We start from the raw sequence: 6,000 nt of genomic DNA, 5'->3' as shown, positions 1-6,000 counted from the left end.
CGGACGTATGACTGGAGCTCCCGTACCTCTGGGCACACACATATGTGAATGAGTGGATGAGCTAATGTTTGTTTTGTTGTGGATACGTTTCGGCCAATGCTATTAGCACAGCTATGACGAGTTCAGGTGTGTGTGTGTGTGTGTGTGTGTGTGTGTGTGTGTGTGTGTGTGTGTGTATGGGTGTGTGTCTGTGTGTGTGTGTGTGTGTCTGTGTGTGTGTGTGTGTGTGTGTGTGTGTGTGTGTGTGTTTATGTGTGTGTGAGAGTTTGTTTTGGTGGGTGGGTGGGGATGGGGGGGTTCCCGCGGACTGGGAGTACCAGGGCCTCGAGCGGATGAGCTGAGGAGCGGAGGAGGGCAGATGCCCGGCCTTGATTCGCTTATGTCCAGCGGTTCGGGAGTTCCAGGGCCCAAAGCGGAGGAGCGGAGGACAGCAAAAGCCCTGTCCGCAATTCACCTGAGTCTGGCGGATCGGTAGTACCTGGTTCCGCAGCGGAGGAGCGGAGGAGCTGAGAAGCGGAGGAGCGGAGGAGCGGAGGAGATGTTTCTCTTCTCAGAGGCGGCGAGGGGGGGGGGAGCAGGACCCCTTACCCTTATCCCCCGGACGTTTGAGTGGAGCTCCCGGACCTCCGGGCACGCACATGCGAATGACTGGATGACAAGGAGTGCCAGGGCCTGGAGCGGATGAGCAGAGGAGAGGCGGAGGGCAGAAGCCCGGCCCAGTTCGGGAGTTCCAGGGTCCAAAGCGGGGGAGCGAAGAAGCGGAGGAGAGCAGAAGAGCAGAAGACTGGCCCGGAATTCACCGAAGTCCCGCAGATCGGGAGTTCCAGGGCCCGAGCGGAAGAGCGGAGGAGCGGAGGAGCGGAGCAAAGCGGAAGCCCGTCTTAACAACAAGGAAATTACAGATGAAGCTATAATTTCCACAGAAATCTTTAAATTCTATAGCCACCTATACACTTCGACATTATCAAAAAGCGATTGTGACTCCTTTCCAACAAATATTCCTCAATATATCCCAAAAATAAACAACAACAAACAACATATGTTTGTTTTGTATATGTTTATATATAAACAACAAAAAATATACAGTTTGATGTCTGAGATTCCTTGTGAATCGCCAACTTAATTATATGTTGTATTCCCCTTGCAATCTTTTTTCGTTTTAATTTTTTATTTGTCTATCTATTGATTTAATTATTTCCTTTTAATTTCTTTTTTTGTCTAGCATTGTAAATTTCTCACAAACCGTTAACACAATTAACTTCTGATTACATACAGAACAAAGTCCTTGTTGCGTTTAAGTTTGCAGCTTCTTCGTTTTCCATGTTTCGGAAGGAATTCACAAGTTTGCCTTGTTTGAATCGTCTTTTATTTTCTTCTTCACAGCTCCGGGAATCAACATCGGTTAGCCATGGGACATGTACAGTACAGAGTGAGGGAAAAATTCCCGCCAGCACCGCTATACCAAAAAAAGAACACTGACGTAGAAGTTAACGTCAAGTTAGCTGAACAGTCGCGAAAAACTAAAACAAGTCCCAAACCTTGTCATAAAGTGCCATACATTTCCTGAGAGTAGATACAAATAAAACATATGTATACTAGAATGTAAACTCAAATAAAACTAATGAGATCACCTATCTCAACACCCCCTCTTGATCTCAACATCCAAAAAAAAAAAACTTTGGACATTTTAATTTCCAAAGAACCACTTTTTGAATTTTTCTATTTTTACCTTTGTCATGGGTTTTGTCAAGATGTCTGCCAACATGTCCTCTGATGGACAATAGATAAGATTTATTTTACCCTCACTGAGTGCTTCACGAATGAAATGATATTTTACATCAATGTGTTTTGACCTTTGTCTGTTTACAGGATTCTTACTCAGTGCGATGGCCCCCTGATTGTCTCCGTAGATTGTTGTGCAACTGTACATTTTGTTGTCCATACCGTTTAACAGTTGAGACAGGTACATGTTTTCTTGTGCGGTGGTGGCTAGGCCGATGTATTCAGCCTCACATGTTGACAGGGCCACTGTGGGCTGTTTCCTTGACTTCCATGCAATGGCTGGGCCTTGTTTTGTTAAACTGAAACAGTAGCCTGTAGTGCTACGTCTGTCTTCTACAGATGATGCCCAGTCTGAATCACTGTAAGCTATCAGGTTCAAATCCTCCTTATTTTTCTTGAAACTTAGTTCATAATCAGCTGTCCCCTTCAAATACCTCAGAACATGTTTTGCAGCTACTAAGTTTTCTACTTTTGGCATTGCCAGATTCTGTGATAGTTTGCTCACTATCCAGCTGATATCAGGTCTGGTGCAAGTCATGGCATAAATAAGACTGCCTACAATCTCACGATATTCTTTGGGGTCGACAGGTTCACTTTGCTCATTTTCATCAGCTACAGGGATGCCCTCTAATTTTTGCTCACTTGGAGTAGATCTTGCTTTACATTCTGACATTCCAACTCTCTCTAGCATTTTTAGGATGTACTTTGTCTGGTTCATTTTGATTTCATCCCCCTTTTGTTCAAATTGTATGCCCAAAAAATATGATAGTTTCCCCAGGTCTTTCATGTTGAACTTGAATTTCATGTTCTGTTTAAATGTGCTGAGTGCATCATTGCTGCTTGCTGCAATAATTCAATCTTCTTCTTCTTCTTTCGGCTTTTCCCGTCAGGGGTCGCCACAGCGAGTCAACCTTCTCCATCTAACCCTATTCTCTGTATCTTCCTCTCTCACACCAGCTACCTTCATATCCTCTCTCACTACGTCCATAAATCTTCTCTTTGGTCTTCCTCGAGACCTATTGCCTGGCAGCTCCATTTCCAGCATCCGTCTACCAATATATTCACTATCTCTTCTCTGTACATGGCCGAACCATCTCAGTCTGGCTTCTCTGACCTTCTCTCCAAAACATCAAACATGTGCCGTCCCTCTGATAGACTCATTCCTGATCCTATCCATCCTGGTCACTCCCAAAGAGAACCTCAACATCTTCATCTCTGCAACCTCTAGTTCTGTCTGCTGTCTTTTGGTCATTGGAACAGTTTCTAGTCCAAACATCATCGCTGGTCTCACCACTGTCTTGTACACCTTTCCTTTTATTCTGGCCGATAGTCTTCTATCACATAGTACCCCTGACACTTTTCTCCAGCCATTCCAACCTGCTTGGACCCGTCTCTTCACCTCTTTTACGCACTCTCCGTTGCTCTGGACTGTTGACCCTAAGTACCTGAAATCCTCCAGCTTCTTGATCTCCACTCCCTGTAGCCTCACCGCTCCACCCGAGTTCCTCTCGTTCACACACATATATTCTGTCTTGCTGTGACTAACTTTCATTCCTCTCCTTTCCAGAGCATACCTCCACCTCTCTAGATTTTCCTCTACCTGTTGTCTGCTCTCACTACAGATCACAATGTCATCCGCAAACATCATGGTCCATGGGGATTCCTGTCTAACCTCATCTGTCAGCCTACCCATCACCATTGCGAACAAGAAGGGGCTCAGAGCTGATCCCTGATGGAGTCCCACCTCCACCTTGAACTTCTCGGTTACCCCTACAGCACACCGTACCAGTGTCTCACAGCTGGCATACATGTCCTGCACCAGTCTAACATACTTCTCTGCCACTCCAGACTTCCTCATACAATACCAGAGCTCCTCTCTTGGCACCCTGTCATATGCTTTTTCTAGGTCTACGAAAACGCAATGCAGCTCCCTCTGGCCTTCTCTGTACTTTTCTATTAGCATTCTCAACGCAAATACTGCATCTGTAGTACTCTTCCTAGGCATGAAGCCATACTGCTGTTCACAAATGCTGACTTCTGCTCTCAGTCTAGTTTCCACTACTCTTTCCCATAACTTCATTGTATGGCTCATCAACTGTATCCCTCTGTAGTTGCCACAATTCTGCACATCCCCTTTATTCTTAAAAATAGGCACCATCACACTTTGTCTCCATTCTTCAGGCATCTTCTCACTCTCTAAGATCCTGTTGAATAATCTAGTCAGAAAATCTACCGCTGCCTCTCCTAGACACTTCCACACCTCCACAGGTATATCATCAGGACCAACTGCTTTTCCACTCTTCATCCTCTTCAATGCCTTCCTCACTTCACTTTTACTCATTTTTGCTACTTTGTGGTCTACAATAATCACCTCTTCTACCCTTGCCTCTCTTTCATTTTCCACATTCATCAGCTCTTCAAAGTACTCTTTCCATCTTCCTGTCACTCTTCTAGCATCTGTCAATACATTTCCCTCTCTGTCCTTTATCACCCGGACCTGCTGTACATCCTTTCCATCTTTATCTCTCTGTTTCGCCAACTTGTATAGATCATTTTCAGCCTCCTTACTATCCAACCGAGCATACAAGTCATCATAAGCCCTTTGTTTTGCCTTTGCTACCTCTATCTTTACCTTTCGCCGCATCTCCCTGAACTCCTGTCTGTTCTCTTCAGTCCTCTCAGTATCCCACTTCTTCTTCGCTAACCATTTTCTCTGTATACACTCCTGCACTTCCTCATTCCACCACCAAGTCTCCTTATCTACTTTCCTTCCAGATGACACACCAAGTACTCTTCTACCTGTCTCCCTGATCACACTAGCTGTTGTTGTCCAATCATCTGGAAGCTCTCCCTGACCACCCAGACCCTTTCTCAACTCCTCCCTGAAAACCATGCAACACTCTGCTGCAATAATTAAATCATCTACCCAAAGCAAATCTTCTCCACGGCTCTAAACTCGTTCGTCGCCGCTACTTGGGGATCACCGGATGGCTTTCTCCCTCCGCTTCGTTACATTTTATGTCCGCTAGATGGCGGCATCCGACTGTGCACAGCGCTTGGAGCTCCAGCAGGTGATCTGGCCGCTGCGTATGAGAGGAATAAACGAGTGGGGCCGTGAGTGCAATAAATCCCCCTCCACTTCTTACATGGATGTTATCACCCTGTTACTGTATTTTAACGATACCGCTGTGTTTTCCACCTCAATGTTAAGCCGATTTTTAAACATTAAAAACCAAATTGCTCGATTCAGTGACACCGAGGCCCTGAGTGGAGGACTTATGGAGTTGACTCCTCCGCTTATTCATAAGTGCATGTCTGGTGCTCCCGGAGCTTCACGCCGACGTCACGGGGATCCGTGTCCGAAGAAGGTGCACCTTGGCCGGTCTGCGGGGTCCTGTTGACCGGAAGCTGAGACTGGCCCTTCGAAATAACACGGAAAATAATTGAGAGCATATTTCTCAGTTGACAACGCCCCCACTTGCTCTCATATTATTGGTATCTTTGCCCATTTACATCAAAATAAAATACTCATGACCCAAACAACAACTTTGAAAAATTCAACAACTTAAACTGCGATGCAGGCTTTGTCATAACATCTGCCGGCATCTCTTGTGTTGGACAATACTGTAGGGCTACCTTTCCACATATTTTCTTTGTGACATCTTAACACACTCTTCTGACTGACATATTTTCTGGGTATTGATTTTGATCACTTTGCCCAAGTCCTTCATTTTAAATCTAGCTGTAAGCATGATTTTCACCTCTTTCATTACTTCCTCATCACTCGCAGCTATGATTAAATCATCTACCCATATTATGATGATGACTTTGTCATTTTGGTTTTCTTTGACATAGACACAATGATCTGCTTCATTCTGAATAAAGTTGTTGTCAATCAAGTAAGAATGGAGCATCAGATTCCAATGACGACCTGCCAAATTTTCCTGAACTGATTTCTGCATGAACACCCTCACACTTGTCATATTTGCTGTTGGAGAAAATGTTTCCTCAAAATCCATGCCATACTTTTGACTGTAGCCCTTAGCAAAATAACGAGCTTTATATTTGTTTGTGCCAACTTCATTTCTTTTTAGCGCATACACCCACCCCCCCACCCCCACTGCACACTTGCCTTGGGGTAGCTGTGTTAGGGTCAAAGTGTTGTTCTCTCTCAATGACTCCATCTCGTCGTCCATAGATTTCATCCACTTGTCAGCA

The sequence above is a fragment of the Fistularia commersonii genome, unplaced genomic scaffold (assembly GCF_037954325.1).
Source record: "Fistularia commersonii isolate RoL2024-O1a breed Wild unplaced genomic scaffold, RoL_Fcom_v1.0 HiC_scaffold_54, whole genome shotgun sequence".
NCBI classification, from domain to species: Eukaryota; Metazoa; Chordata; class Actinopteri; order Syngnathiformes; family Fistulariidae; genus Fistularia; species Fistularia commersonii.
Note: the sequence above shows the minus strand (reverse complement) of the source record.